Below are 16784 nucleotides of genomic sequence, written 5' to 3'. Positions count from 1 at the left end.
CGTATTGCACTTGCAACATATACCCGATCCTAATTGGGCTTGAAAAGATTCTTTTGCATGTCCACAAGGCTTTATGAAGAATTAGCCATAGAAGAACAGACTTTTTGGGTTCGATCGAAGCAGACTAAATGTTGATGAAATTAAACTTCCATTGTTTCTAGGAGTAGTTGACTCTCCACCTTTTATTACAAGTGGTGGGGATGGAGGAGGCCACAATGCTAATTTTCAGGACGGGGTTGAGGAGTTTAACTCTGCCAGACCAAGTGAAAGCTCTGAGGTCCAAGGGGGGAGGATTATGGAGGGTCTAGATGAGTTCTGATGGGAAGGACCTAATCCTGGCTATTATGAGCTAGATTTCCCAATGTTGGGCTCGAAATCTGAGAGACAACTCAATGTCAGACATCCAATCCCTTGTGGAAGGGTCCCATAGATGATACCAACATTTGAGGCCGTTTTTATGGAGAGTTAGGGCCTTCCTATGAAAAGGAGAAGTGATTGGGGGGGACATCTATGCATGCCCACCAGATGGAATCATTGGGGGGAACAAAGTACTTGAGTTTGGAGAAGGTGTTCAACTGAAGGGTCCCTCTGTGTCTATTCCAAGCTTGGAAGATAGACCTTAATAAGTCAGATCCTACTGTTGAGATGGTGTTTTTCCAGAAGAAGATAGTAGAAGTCATGATAAGATGAGACCATCCTGGTAGATGAGTGATGTAGAACTGGTTGAGCTTTCTAAAGAGGAGCATTGCCCATTCCTCCCCAGGTTGATTCAAAGCAATAACAACCAGTTTGATTGCCATTTTGTCAACAATGAGGTTAAGGTTTTGTATCCCCAGACCTCGTGTTGTTTTGGGGAGGGTACATATGTCCCAGTAGACCTTGGCAAACTTTCTAATAAAAGAGTCCCCAACCCACAAAAAGTTCCTATAGATCTTGGATATTTTAAGCAAGTGGCAGTTGGCTTGCCTCCAACAACCAAAGAAGAACATGATATAAGAGCTGAGTCGCCCCAGCACCAACGGGGGCAGTGGGGGGAAGGAAGCGGCCTTGGTCGCACCGCTGCTCCTGATATGAGGCAAAGAATTTTTAGGGGTGGATCGTGATGATCAATCGGTTTCTGATTGGTTGAAACTACCCTACAAACAAGGAGAGGAGATGGCTCCCTGAAATATAGCTTAATACCTTCATTTCTCCCAGCGCTAGGAGGAGTAACATTCGCCTTCGCTTTTCCCTGCCTGTCTCTCGCTTTTCCTCAATATAGAGTGTGCTCTCCCTCCACTCCTCCCACTATTCCCTGGTGCGACCCGGCTGTAAGCATTGAGAAAGTGGCTGTTGACTACTCGCCCAACTAAGGAGTCTTGACACTTATCACAGACCCAGTCGCACCAGGCTCAAAAAGTGAAGAAGGTCTTTGTAGGGCCTTCAATAAATGAGAGAAGGACCATGACCATGACCATTGTTTGAAAAGTAGAGTCAGTGTGGACAACGAGTCACGACTATTGCTCGCACACACTCACTCTCGTTTAATCTTCTTTCTGTCTATAGAAAAGGAGACCAAGCTAAGACAAAAGAGGAGCTGAAGGTAAAGGATGTGAAGGATCCTCACTGGAGATGGCCTACTCATCAGAAATGGTACTCTCATATGGAGGGGGTGTGGAAGACCAAAGATACAACCAGTTCAGCTAAGGGCAAAAACCTACAAGATGGCCTCCAATGTCCCTTCGAGGTGAACACAATCCTCAAGGAACAGAATGAGGACCTTTCTGTGGTTCATGTCAAGCTCCGCTCGCCGTATCTCATCGCTGTGCTCCGCAAATACTTGCCAAAAGTGGCAGAGTCCGTCTACTCTGACGAGCCCAATATTGATGCCAAGGACCTCTTTGGCATTCGGAACTCTCTCCAAGATGAACTAAAGGTATCTCAGGATGCATCCAGCAATGCTCGTCCGCAAGGTGATGGAAGCAACACTGTTTGTAAAGATGAAGTGGCTATGCAGCTAGGTTTACATCTCTCTGATCTCTTCTTGCTCTCTGGGACGCTTGCAGACATTTGCTTATTGACCCCATTCCATATATTTTTTTGCAGGTAGCAATGAGTGGGCTGCGGATGGCAAGTATGAAGTTGCCCAACATGGCAGCAATGTTGCTAATGGTGACGTTGTTGATGGCGAAGATGAAGCACTTGCTAACATCCACCTTCAGCACCTGCTTCGTTTTCTAGATGCCCAATTTAAGGATGCCTTTGCCAAATATGCTTGGATGAAGCAGGAGGGCCTAGTCTCGTACAACATGCTGTGGGCCTTTCTTATCCCGGGCATTGAAGTGCGTCGTATCTACAACATCTCTGGGCAGACGTGCCACGCTGTCATATGCGGAAAGGGGAACTACGATCATAAGACATGGGCACCAGATAAAATGGGTTCTTGATGAAGCTCAAGGTCACAGACTTCAATGGAGAAAGCTTCCGCTACTGCACCATGAAGTATAAGATTCCAGAGTTTGATGGTGAAGTGCCCTTCACATCTTTACCTGTTTGTCCATGGTCTTTCTTTTCAAGCCAAGAGCAGCATGACCTGACAGACCATCTTCAACAGCGTGGACAGCTCTTCTACGATTATGCTGTGAAGGAGCCTTTCCGTTTCATGCATTTCAGGGGATCCCTGGGCTTTTACGAAAGAGATTTCAAGGGATGCTTCCAATTGAGAAGGGTAAATGCAGATGGGCGGGTGATGGTAGATCTGCTAAGCTTGGCCAGGGCAAATCCCGATTGGCCGTTGCAAAATGCACAACCACCCTCAGAGTTGCTGAGAGACGTTGCGGAGAAGGAGGTTGAAGCAACAAAGAAGAGAAAGCAACCCACTGAAGATCAGCTTCTGAGTGCACCTGCCATTGTGTATGGGTTCTCCTTTAGCATTAAGAAATGGGGCTGTTTTGATGTGGGGGGGCTCAGGGAGATAACCTTTGAGGATAAGCTTATGACCAGCTGGTCATGAAGAGTGCAAAGCAGAAAGAGATGCTAAAAGCCATTGTGACAACCCATCTGGCACTGAAAGGGGAGAAGGGCGCCCGGAGTGTGGATGTTGTAGCACAGAAAGGCGAGGGATGTGTGGTGCTTTGTTATGGGCCACCTGGCACTGGTAAGACCTTGACAGCGGAATCGCTGGCGGAGACACTGCGAAGGCTATTGTGGGCCATCAGTGCCTTTGAATTGGGAGAGGAGCCGGGCGATTTGGAGAAGAGCTTAAGCCAAGTGCTTAGCACAGCGTTGAGGTGGCGTGCTATTGTGCTCCTGGATGAGGCAGATGGTTATTTGGAGCGACGGGCATTCAATTTGGACGTGAAGCGCAATCTGATGACTGGTGTTTTCCTCCGATTGCTGGTGTCCTCTTCTTGACCACCAATCGAGTGGGTGCATTTGATGAGGCATTTTTGTCCCGCATCTCGCTTTGCGTCCGATATCCCCCCCTGGACGATGAGCGGCGAGGCTCGGTCTGGCGATCTCTACTGGCAAGAGCTGGCATAGCCTTCAGTGAGGACAATCTCAATTGCCTTCTACAATGCGGGCAACCTCTCAATGGGCGCGAGATTCGCAATATTATTTCTCTTGCTCATAACTGGGCTCATAGCCGTGCACAGTCCCTCAGCAATATTGATGAGATGCATGATGCGCTCTAGCTTGTGACCGCAGGCTGCAAGGAGCTTCTCAAAGACCTTAATGAATCTTCCACAGTAATTGTACCTTGAGCACCAGTCCATTAATGGTAATTCTGATGATAGTAGAGCCAGTTATGTAATGCAATTCACCATAAGCTCCATCCACATACTTATGTCCAAATATGCTAGACTCCACCAATTTTTCTTTGTCCTTCAACGTTTTCTTCACTTTAATATATATATATTTTTAGCATTATGAGCATTCCCCCTCGTGATGATACAAAGCACAAGCATTCCTTTTGGTGATGATATAAAGCACGTCTGTGAGCACCATCTTAGTCACTTGGCTTGATTGATGAGAGAGAGAGAGAGAGAGAGAGAGAGAGAGAGGGGCCTTGCACAAGGTACACTTTGCACAAAGGTACTATGACCAGAGAGCGAGAGAGAGAAACCAGGAGAGGCCACAAACAGAACAAGGGAGGGCGCAACCCCTAGATCGTGACGACGAGGGTGGAAGCATGGTGAGTTGAGCCCTGGGGCATCTGGGTGAGCATGGCGATGCACGTGGAAAACCATGCAGGCAAAGGTGTGCATGCTTGCGAAATAGATGAATTCAGATTCCTATTGGCTCTGCTCCCTGGCTCTACTCCCTTCTGTGTGAGCATACTGCTTTGATGGGCACAATAGAGAGACAAGCATAGCCTCGCGATGAATAGCACCTCCCTTAGCACCTACTTCTTCTCACCCTCATCATCACCCTCTCCTCTTGTCTCTTCGTTACAAACGCTTAAGAGCAATTTGCCCACTCTCGCACACAAGCTCCTTCTCCTCTCTGCTTCCCACCCCCCTGTCCCTTTCCTCTCTCTGTGTCACATACGCTCTGATACGCCTTCTTTTACATTGTTAGTTGCTTCCTTCAAACCCATCACACAGAGAGCTACAATGCACTTCAAGCCCTAGTTGCTACTCCTCTTTACCTTCAAAGATAAGCACTCAAGCATCTATACCCGTGGCTCGAATATTATTAATTACAAGGAATAGAAGAGAGGGTTCAACAAAGCCAAGACAACACCGATTCCTATCAAGCTTCTAATAGCTCAATAATGGTTAAGCCATAGGCAAGCCCCGTAGGACTCCATTATTAAGACCATAGCTCTTGACGATATCCCCGTTAACTGCATAAAGCAGAAGTGATTCAAGGATGAAAAATCCGTATTCTACTTACTCTTTTGCAATTAATAACACCAACCATTTGTAGCAAGTTTGATGACCTCTCTTCTTCAGCAAGAAAAGAGAAACCAATAGCTCAGATACCTTTGTAACATTTAATGCACTAGTAACTTGTGTGTAGCGGAAATTGATAACATAGTGAGTATTTCATTAAGAGCAAGCTCCTAATGAGCATAGAGAGAGTACTTAGTTTGAGAAAGCAACATAGAAATTTACATCTAGCTAATCTGGCATTGACAATACTTGAAAAGAGAGAGAAATAGAACAATTGATAAAAGTTGAGGATTGGATTTACATGGAGCCGGTCCCCCCTCCATAAAGGCTTTGTATTATAGCTTCTTCCATCAAAGGAGACTTTTGTACAATACAATTAGTGTGTTCCTTGACAAAACTCGTTGGTGCAATGAAGATGGAAGCTTCATGCACCAAATTATGCTTGACAAAAACACCTAGTGTCCCTAGCCTCAGTCCCAAGACCTCACACACCTTCAAAAATGGTGAGAGCTAGCAGGGAATGGCGATAGATTGAGAGGAAGAAGATGTATCTTAGGAAAAAGAAGTATTCTCCTCACATAATCACTTTAATAACATAGCTTAGCTTAGTAATCAGCAGGGTAGAGGAGATGAGCATGCCATCGAAGCTTGACTCTTGGTTGGATTTACATTCCATAGCCAAGAGTTGTTGGTGTAGGCCTCAACTTCCCAATGCTTGGAGAAGGAGATGGAGTTCTTCTTCCACACATGAGTTGTGTGTGTATGTGTGTGTGGCAATGTGTTAGACTAAAATGCAACCCTCTCTCTCTTCTTGGTCGACCCCTCTTGCTATTTACTCATGCTGGACTCCCATGGGCTCCTGCAAAGCTTAGCCAATCACAATTTAGAAGCATAATTAATAAACTTGTGACATGTGTCCCCTTTTCCCCTTTTGTGAGAGCTTTAGGTAATTAAATAATCCATTTAAACGCTTATTAGACCTTTTAGTCTTTTGGCCAATAGGAATCAGACAAGCCATTGGACTGTTGGATGCTCATTGGACCCCTTGGTAGACTATCCAATAATCTTCTAGGGAGATTAATTTCTATTGGTTCTTTTATCAAGCATTTTTAAAATGATTAGAATAGTTTTACTCTAGCCTAATTCTCATTGGTCCACCTCTATGGCCATCCAATAGGATTTGAGGGGAAATTGGGGGCAATTGGCCTAGGAGTCTGCCATGTGTCAATTCTTTCCTTTGGGGAGAGCTTGGGAGTATGTGTGTGTGTGTTTCTCTCTCATTTACTACTATTAGGACTCGCCCCCTCCTTCCTAAGGATGTGGGAAGACTTTTTAGTCTTCCCATGACCATCCAATTTTTCCCTACTTTGGCCATTAGACAATTGAATTAAATTTAGGAACTTTAGCCTATGGATGTCTTAATGGGGCTGAACCTTAGGTCTTTTGAGCCCCATTGAAGCACATTGATCTTTTGCAGACTGTCCCCCGTTGGATCCCTATTTTCCCTCCTTTGGATTCCGGACAGAGACCGGTCAAGCAGACTTACCAATATTCTAGCTTTTACTCCCCTGGTACTTCCCCATATTAAATGATCAGTTTTACATGAAAAAATAATTTGGGAGTATTAGATATTAGTTTTTATGACATTACCTCTCCCTTGAAATCATTGTCGTCCTCGACTATGAGGTAGAGAAGAAAAAGCCTAGTCTCATTAGTTTGTTTGCTAGCGGGCAGAGGATCCCTATTTTACCCTATGACATCGTTCCAGAATGGAGATTAGTCCATTTGGTGCTTGAGAGCCTTAGCTACCACAAGCATGTCTACACATTAGTCCGTATCAATCTTCCATAGTAGAGTGACAAACGCTACTTGGTGTTTGGGAGACCGCGTCTCCACAAACATGATTCTAAGCATGCATACTTATTAACATTTGTGCAAAATAAAGAAAAAGAGGGTCTTATAAGACAAAAGCTTTGTTCATTTAAACATAGTTACATTTTCTTACTCTAGGGAATCATTGTAATCATTGACAAGATTTAGGTTATCTTTTAATTGTATGTCTTTCATCCATCTAGCATCTTTAAAAGGATAATTTTTAAACTTGATAAGATATTATTTGATAGTCTTACCGCCTCATCATACCTTGTCCTCGTGTCGGAGAATGGACTCATGCTACAGCACCTCTTCTTGGGCCTTGATCTCCGGTGGGTCTTCAATGATTTCTTCTTGAGGTGGATCTCCTCTGTAAGTCTTTGGTAGGATCATGTGGAAAGCATTGTGTATGAGCCAATGGTTGGGAAACTTAAGTTGATAGTTCATCTCATTGATTGGTCTAAGAATCTGAAAGGGACCATTGTACCTTTTTGATAACTTAGCATATTACTTTTGGTGTCCTCTAGGATTCTTGCCCATTGTGTGCCTTAATCAAGCCTTGGGAAACTTAAGAAAGACCCAATCATTTTGTTTAAAGGCTAGGGCTCTTGTATGCTTAGCAGCAGTAGCCTTTTGCCTTTGCTGAGAGATGGATATAACATCCTTAATCTTTTGGAAATATTCTTGCAAGTCTCTGCTATATTTATCTGCAGCAAAGATCTTCCCATGTACCTTGATTAGTAGGGGAATTTTATGCTTCCCTCTATCACCTCAAAATGTGCTTTCCTTGTGGAAGTATGTACTGTGTTATTGTAAGCATACTCCACTAAGGGTAAGTCCTTCTCTCAATGGGACTTTTGATCTACTTCTGTGACATAAGCTTTTAGTAGATCAAGAATTGTTAGGCTAGCTATTTCACTTTGGCCATCTGTTTGGGGATGATAGGCCAAAGAGAAGTTTAGTCTTGTACCTAAATTCTCAAAGAGACCCTTCCAAAAATTATTGGTCATTCTAGGATCTCTATCCGACACTATAGACATTGGCAAGCCATGGTATTTGAAGATTTGTGATATAAAGAGGGTTTCCATTTGATGGGCCTGGATAATCTTTTTGAAAGGAATGAAATGTGCTTGTTTGCTAAACCTGTCTAGTATCGTCCATATTCCTGTATTCCCATGGATAGACTTGGGCAATCCAAAGATAAAATCCATGGATATGCTCTCCCATGGTGAATTAGGGATTGGCAAAGGTTGAAGCAATCCAGGTTGCTTTCCTCTATCAAACTTCGTCTTTTGGCATACCACAAATTTTGAAACGTACTCTTGTATGTTTCTTTTCATGGTAGTCCAATAGAAATATGTTTCTATCCCTTTTAGGGTAGACTGAATCCCTCTATGCCCCGCATAAGGAGGAGCATGAAATTCATACATTACTTTCTCACGTAGTGAGTTAGTAACACATATTCTATTTCCATAGAGAAGATAACCATCTTGTAGGGTAAATTGTTCTTCCTTCTTCCCTAGTGCAAGGACTGAAATCACATCTCTAAAATCGGGATTGATAGCGTACTCATCTATCATAGAAGATAGATCATTGTGAGTTGCTATGGATACCGCATTCACTCTCGGTCGTCTTGAGAGTGCACCGGCCACTTGATTATGCTTGCCAGCAATGTGAGCAATATGAAAATGAAATTGCGAAAGGAAATTTTCCCACCTCATTTTTTTGTCGGAGAGCTTGATCTGCGTCATGAAGTACTTAAGGCTTTGGTGATCCGTTCGCAGAATGAAAGGAGTCTCCAATAAACAGTGCTTCCACAAATCTAGAGCATGTAGAACTACTAAGAGTTCCTTCTCATATATGCCTAGATCTTGCTCAACCGGGTCGAGCCTTTGACTTTTGTAGGCTATGGCATGCCATTCTTGAATCAAAACAGCTCCAATGCAATCACCATAGGCGTCACATTGGACCCCAAATGGCTTGGAGAGATCCAATAGTGTAAGCACAGGTTGAGAGATAAGCTTCTCTTTAAGCTTTTTGAAAGCATTCTTCTCCTTGTTGGACCATATATACCTAGCGTTTTTCTTTGTTAGGTTATGTAATGGTCCCGCGATTTGTAAGAACTTTTCTATGAAGCATCTATAGTGTCCACACATGCCTAAAAAGCTTCTTAGTTCATGCAGATTCCTTGGATTAGGCCATCCTTTTATTACCTCTCACTTTGATGGATCCATTTGGATGCCATCTTGAGAGATAATGTGGCCTAAATATTGAATCTCTTGTAAGAAAAATTCACTTTTCTTTCGATTAATATAAAGTTTAATCTCTTGTAAAAATTGAAATATTATCTAGAGGTGTTGCTTATGTTCGTCTAATGAATTAGAGTAGATTATTATATCATCAAAGAACACTTCAGTTAAGGTTCGGTGAGACCTAAATAGCTTCTCCATCAAGCAGTTAAATGTGGCTGGTGCATTGGTCAAGCCAAAAGGCATGACAATGTACTCGTAAAGACCAAATGTACTGCAAAATGCGGTCTTTACAATGTCTTGATCAGATATCCTTATTTGATGGTAGCCACTTTTTAGGTCAATCCTACTGAAGTAGGTCGACCCCTATAGCTTATCAAATAGGTCTTCTACCCGTGGAACGGGAAACCTATTCTTGATAGTGATCCTCTTTAGTGCTCTATAGTCAACACACATACGATATGTGCCATCTTTCTTTTGCACTAATAACACTCGTGAACAAAATGGAGATGAGCTAGGCCTAACCATACCTTTCTCAACCAACTCATGCACTTGTCGCATAATCTCCTCTTGTTGAGCTTGGAAAACTCAATAAGGAGGTTTATTAGGCGGTGAGATTCTTGGTAAAAGTTCAATTGCATGGTCGTCATCCCCTCGTTTGGGAGGTAGTTCACAAGGGATGTTGTCAATAAAAACATCTTGGAATCCCTTGAGGAACTTGGATATATCTAATTCCTTTTGATTGGTTATATCTTCTTTTACTAAAACATTAGATTCATTTTGAGAATCTTTAACAAAAATCATGTACATAAAAATCAAGCTCTTTATTGCCTCATTGAAAGCTTGCTTATGTACACTGGGTATGGTACTACCCAACTCCTTAGCATCTATGTACATATCTTTTTCCCTAAACCTAAAGTAGATTTGTCTTTCAGGAAATTTAACATTGGTAGCCATGCGATCAAACCATGGTGCCCCTAGGATTACATCCTCATGCTTGAGAGGAGAGATGAAGAAATCCTCCTCGTCCACATAGCTTTGGACATGGAGCCTCAATTTCCCAATTAAAGGAGTGACTGAGGCTTCTTGCCCCTTGAAAGCAGCGTCGGCAGATATGACATCTCCCATCTCATAGGCTTGGATGCCTAGCTTGATGGCCAATTATGTGGCTATGAAATTATGAGTAGAACCAGGGTCAAAGAGAATGAAAGCATCATGTTCTCTTACCTTCCCCCAAGCATGACATAGAGGAGATCCTTTTGTGATGAGCATCCTCTTCTTGAATTTTGACCAAGGTAGCTCTAGGAGGCTCATTACGTGTATTCTTGTGGGGACAAGCACGATAGGCAGGCCCTTGCTCCCCGCACTTGAAACAACGGTTATCTTTTTGATAACGCTCTAGCTCTTTAGGAGAGACTTTATTTTTTCCTTTATAAACTCCCTTCTCCTCAGGTTTGTTGTTGTTGGCGTTGCCTTTGGAAGACTTTTGGATGTTGTACTTCCCCTTAGGCTTGTTACGGTCCTTGTTTTCCGTGGGCTTAAGATTTCTCTTAGCCCTGTGTTGGAAGTTTCTTCTGAAAGCCACCATGGTATGGTGTACGACTACAGATATGGTGTGTGGCCTTTGGGAGTTAACATACTCCTCCATATCCTCAGTGAAACCCACAATTTTATTTTTTTTTTGCTCTCCAAAATCCATCTTTTTGAAGACAATGGCTTTGAGGTGTAAATCCCAAAACTTGTCTACATATTTGTGAATAGATTCGTAGGGAGAGAGCTTCAAGCTTCACCATTCGGTGAGTACTTTGTGTTTGGCATCGGTAGCCAAAGTTTGCTTCATGATGGAAGCTCTTAAAGCTTTCCATGTTCATGGAGCTTCACCGTTTGCTCGTAGGCTAGACCACCATTGCCTGACAGACTTTTGAAAATGCATAGCTACATGATGTAGCTTGGAGGACTCCATGAAGCCCTCATCTCCAAATGTCACATCGAATGTTGGATAAAGGCCAAGAATTTGTCTATAGCACCAAAAGTTCCATCCTAGGTAAGGAAAGAGATGTTCTTTCCTTCCTCTTTGAACTTTTTGAGCTTGGACGACCTCTTCTAGGTGGCATAGGATTTTGTGTGGCCTCTTCTTTTAGGTGGTTTAAGAGCTGCACCATCACTTTCTTCAAAAGAGGAAGAGTATGAGGAGGACGGAGAGGAGGGTGACCTATTTCTCGCCTTTTTCTTCCCTAGTTCCTCCTTGTCTGCACCGTCACTTTCTTTAGAAGAGGAAGAGGATAAAGAAGATGGAGAAGAGGGTGCCATCTTTCTCGCCTTTTTCTTCTCTTTTTTTCTCTCTTCCCTCTTTGAATTATGGTGTAGAGAAGTATGCAATGGTATTCTCCGTTTAGGGGGTGTTGGAGAGTGTTTTGCCCACTGTCTTTGTGGATCCATCTTTGCCGAGGTGATAGGAGACTCACTTCTTTCTTGTTCTTTTGGTGGGGGACTCTACCATTGAAACTTGGGTTCTCCTTTGGGAGGGAGATACGTCATCAAGTAGTAAGTTTTTGAGCTCTTCATATGGATCCTCCTCTTCGTCCCTTATCAGAGAGATTCCTCTTTTGTAAGTCTCACCAAGAGCTTTCCTAGGTACTCTCTCTTCTTGGTAGGGAGTTTCGAGAATACCATGGGTGTGCAATTGCTGTAGCACTTCACCTTGGAGGGACGGGTTGCCGAGGCCTTGTTGAAGCCTAGAAACAAGATAGTTTACAAGCATAGGGACATCATTAGATGCTCTTTCATTAGAAAAGTCAAAGCTATCAACATTCATTTTAATCTCTTTTTCCTTGTCAGCCATACTAGCAAATTTTAGGTGTAAATTTTTACTTGTACTCTGGCACTTCAAGCCCTAGTTGCTACTCCTCTTTCCCTTCAAAGATAAGCACTCAAGCATCTATACCCGTGGATCGAATATTATTAATTACAAGGAATAGAAGAGAGGGTTCAATAGAGCCAAGATAGCAGAGAAATAGAATAATTGATAAAAGTTGAGGATTGGATTTACATGGAGCCGGTCCCCCTCCATAAAGGCTTTGTATTATAACTTCTTCCATCAAAGGAGACTTTTGTACAATACAATAAGTGTGTTCCTTGACAAAACTTGTTGGTGCAATGAATATGGAAGCTTCATGCACCAAATTATGCTTGAAAAAAGCACCTAGTGTCCCTAGCCTCAGTCCCAATACCTCACACACCTTCAAAAATGGTGAGAGCTAGCAGGGAATGACGATAGATTGAGAGGAGGAAGATGTATCTTATGAGAAAGAAGTATTCTCCTCACATAATCACTCTAATATCATAGCTTAGCTTAGTAATTGGCAGGATAGAGGATATGAGCATGCCATTGAAGCTTAACTCTTGGTTGGATTTACATTCCATATCCAAGAGTTGTTGGTGTAGGCCTCAACTTCCCAATGCTTGGAGAAGGAGATGGAGTTCTTCTTCCACACATGAGTTGTGTGTGTATGTGTGTGTGGCAATGTGTTAGACTAAAATGCAACCCTCTCTCTCTTCTTAGTCGACCCCTCTTGCTATTTACTCATGATGGACTCCCATTGGCTCCTGCAAAGCTTAGCCAATCACAATTTAGAAGCATAATTAATAACCTTGTGACATGTGTCACACTTTCCCCTTTTGTGAGAGCTTTAGGTAATTAAATAATTCATTTAAACTCTCATTAGACCTTTTAGTCTTCAGGCCAATAGGAATCAGGCAAGCCATTGGGATGCTGGATGCTCATTGGACCCTTGGTAGACTATCCTATAGTCTTCTAGGGAGCTTAATTTCTATTGGTTCATTTATCGAGCATTTTTAAATTGATTAGAATAGTTTTACTCTAGCCTAACTCTCATCGGTCCACCTCTATGGACATCCAATAGGATTTGAGGGGAAATTGGGGGCAACTGGCCTAGGAGTCTTCCATGTGTCCATTCTTCCCTTTCGGGAGAGCTTGGGAGTGTGTGTGTGTGTATGTGTGTGTTTTTTTTTCTCTCTCATCCCCTACTATTAGGGCTCGCCTCTTCTTCCCTAGGCTAGGGATGTGGGAAGACATTTTAGTCTTCTCATGACCACCCAATTTTCTCCTACTTTGGCCATTAGACAACTGAATTAAATTTAGGAGCTTTAGCCTATGGAAGCCTTAATGGGGCTGAAACTTAGTTCTTTTAAGCCCCATTGAAGCACATTTCTCTTTTACAGAATGCCCCCTTTGGATCCCTATCTTCCCTCCTTTAGATCCCTGACAGAGACCGATCCGGCAGCCTTACCAATATTCTAGCTTTTACCCCCTAGTACTTCCCCATATTAAATGATCAGTTTAACATGAGAAAATCATTTGGGAGTATTAGATATTAGTTTTTATGACAATGCGTGTTGGCTAGACACTACAAGAGGTCACTTAAATTTCGGCGCCAAATAATCGGCGTTGGTAAATACACCATGGAGGGAGATAAAGTTTTTAAAGATTTTCATTTTTAAATTTTTGACACCTGTTCCGATATGTCTTCCGACGCCTTTACGAATGCACTTTCCCACTCCTGTACGAATTCCCTTTTTGACTCCTGCATCGATATCTATACGGGCGGACCCTGCAAAAAAACAAAGCCGCGGGTCTTTCCCTTTGCATTTCTCTTCTTCTTGCGCGTTTTCTCTTCCTCTCTTCCTCCTCACCTCTTGCAGATCTGGTGCGAAACAAGTTGTTGGAGGTGCTAATCTTGCTCGTGGACTACTCTATAGCTCTAAGGTGGGATTGTTTTCAAGTTTACTTGTAGGTTTAGGGTTTAGGGTTTAACATGGTGTGTGTGTGTGCGTTTTTGCAGGTTTGAAGATGTTTACAACACCTTTTCTTGCTCAAATAGGCCGCGTGTGAGTGCTTGAACTTTTAATACATATTAAATTTATTTAAATTAATTTGTATATTAATAAAAGAAAATTTCATGCTTTAAACTTTCAATGCTTTAAAAGAAAGTATGGTTTGTGTTGTGAAATTTCATTTTGATTTATTTCATTTTTGAAATTATGCAATTGATGAGGTTTAGGTTTTAGGTTTAGTTTAGGTTATAAGTTAGGTTAGGGTATATACAAGTTATATGTTAAGTTACAAGTTATAAGTTAGGTTACGTTAGGTTAGATTAGCTTATAAATTAGGTTATAGGACATTAATTATGTTAGGTTATCTTATAGGTTAGGTTCTACGTTAGGTTTAAATTAGAAGTTAAATTAAGTTATAAGCTAGATTATAGGTTATAGGATATGTTAACTAGATTATAGGTCAGGTTTAGGTAACAAGTTAGGTTATAGGTTATACATAAAAAGTTAGGTTAGGTTATATGTTGGACGTTGTGTTCGGACAATTAGAACTTATGTACTTTTATGTTAATCTAACACTTAACGATGAAACGTCCAAACACGACCATCTACCAACGTCTAAACCATAACCCTCTAACCCTATTAGCAGACATAAATGGCTAAGCGCTACACTAAGTGGATTTTTAAGCGACCAAATAAAAAGTTGCCAAACCTAAGCGGATTTACATAGCCTACCCTAGCGCTCCAAATATAATAATATATTAGCAGCCAAAACAAAAGTCGCTAATCTAAAGCCACTAACCCTTAGCAGCTATCCCTAAGCAGACTAAATGGCCAAACAATACTCTAATATGTTTTAGAGCACTTTACCTTAGCGGCTTTACATAGTGTTCCCTAACCGTTCGGACACGGTGTGCCATCTATTACCGGCCAAACCAGAATCCATAGAACCCTAAGCAACTAGCCCTAAGCAGATTGAAACGGAAAAATGCTAAACTAATCCAATTTGGAATGGCCAAACCTAGGCAACTTTACATAGCGCACGCTAACACTCCAAAATACGGCCATCTATTAGCGGCTAAACCAACATTAGTCCTAAGACGCTAAACCTAGGTGGCTAGCCCTGAGGGGATTGAAATGGATAATTGCTATCCTAATCCAATTTGGAGAAGCCTAACCTAAGCGGCTTTACACACCATACCATAAGTTCTAACTGTCCGAACACAATGTCCATCTATTAGCGACCAAATGAAGATGACTTGTGTACTAAAAACGCAAATGAACTTCGGTTAGGTTAGGTTATAGGTTAGGTTTATGTTATAGGTTAGGTTAGGTTAGGTTTAGGTTAGATTATAGGTCGGGTTAGAGCTAGTGATAAATAGTAGAAAAAACGCAAATGGGCTTCGAAGATGACTCGTGTGCTTCAAAAAACGCAAACAGACTTCGATTAGGTTAGCCTATAGGTTAGGTTTAGGTTATAGGTTATGTTAGGTTTAGGTTATAGTTAAGTGATATTATAGGTTAGGTTAGAGCTAGCGGCAAATGAATAGTAGAAAAAACGCAAACGGACTTCGAAGATGGCTCATGTACTTCTGAAAATGCAAACGGACCTCGGTTAGGTTAGGTTATAGGTTAGGTTACGTTGGGTTATGTTAGGTTTATGTTATAGGTTAGGTTACATTATAAGTTAGGTTAGAGCTAGCGGCAATTAGTAGAAAAAATGCAAACGGACTTCAAGAATGACTCGTGTACTTCAAAAAACGCAAACGGACTTCGGTTAGGTTTTGTTATAGTTTAGGTTATAGGTTAGATTAGGTGCACACAAACTTAAAAAACATTAATATGTAGTCATTGATCTTGTGGTCCTAATCTCCGTGCACCTCTAGACTGAGGTCTACGAGGATCAGACATGGCAGAGAATGTGAGGTTGTTAAAGCTCGAGCTAGAAGCAAATAGTTGAAAAAACACAATCGGACTTCAAAGTGCACACAGACTTCAAGAACCTTAATATATAGTCATTGACCAATAAAGACAAGATTATTACCTTGTGGTCCTAATCTCCATGCACCTCTAGACCAAGGTGTGCGGGGATTAGGCCTGGCTAGAGAAGTGAGGTTGTTAGAGCTAGCAGCACATAGTTGAAAGAATGCAATCGGACTTCAAAAGTGCACACAGACTTCAGGGACCTGAATATTTAGTCATTGACCAATAAAGACAAGATTATTACCTTGTGGTCCTAATATCCATGCACCTCTAGACCAAGGTGTGCGGGGATTAGGCTTGGCTAGAGAAGTGAGGTTGTTAGAGCTAGCAGCACATAGTTGAAAGAATGCAATCGGACTTCAAAAGTGCACACAGACTTCAGGGACCTGAATATTTAGTCATTGACCAATAGAGAAAAGATTATTACCCTGTGGTCCTAATCTCCGTGCACCTCTAGACCGACGTGTGCAGGGATCGACTTGGCTAGAGAATGTAAGGTTGTCATGTATTGTCATGTACTTATTAGTAGTGTGTAGTTATAACAACTAGAGTGTTTTAATTATTTGTTGCATCACTGGTAGATAGAGTATGGACGATAGGATGGTGTATCCTTGTGCGCATTGCAAGCATCAGATCTTTCAAAAACAAAAAATGTGCGACCAACACATAGGCAATCACGATATCTTTTCGATAGAGCAACTACAAGACCTGCGTTATCGATTTCATGGCCTAGAGACTGAAGATCAAACTTTGCAAGTAGATATTGCTCCAACTTCATCCCAGAGAAGACGACTTTCAAATGACCAGCCATCGACTGAGTCCTCCCAACCAATACCTAATGTGGCATTTCAAGAAGTAGAGATGGAGCAGATGTTGGACGTGTTCTTTGACATGGATCTTATCATTGAAAACATAGAAGACAACAACATTGAATGCAATACTGAGGACCAAC

The 16784-nt window shown here is 42.0% G+C and overlaps 1 pseudogene across 1 annotated transcript; it reads left to right on the top strand.

Moving 5' to 3' along the window:
- The first annotated feature begins 723 nt into the window (after positions 1–723).
- Positions 724–3909, top strand: LOC147453602 (isoindolinone tripeptide biosynthesis cluster protein B-like; annotated as a pseudogene). The gene is made up of 2 exons (XR_015188560.1): positions 724–2000; positions 2086–3909. The product of XR_015188560.1 is annotated as an isoindolinone tripeptide biosynthesis cluster protein B-like (transcript).
- Positions 3910–16784: the final 12875 nt, after the last annotated feature.

This window comes from Adiantum capillus-veneris, chromosome 7, assembly GCF_014529385.1.
Source record: "Adiantum capillus-veneris isolate H3 chromosome 7, ASM1452938v2, whole genome shotgun sequence".
Classification (NCBI taxonomy): Eukaryota; Viridiplantae; Streptophyta; class Polypodiopsida; order Polypodiales; family Pteridaceae; genus Adiantum; species Adiantum capillus-veneris.
This window is presented reverse-complemented; position numbering and strand designations above follow the sequence as displayed.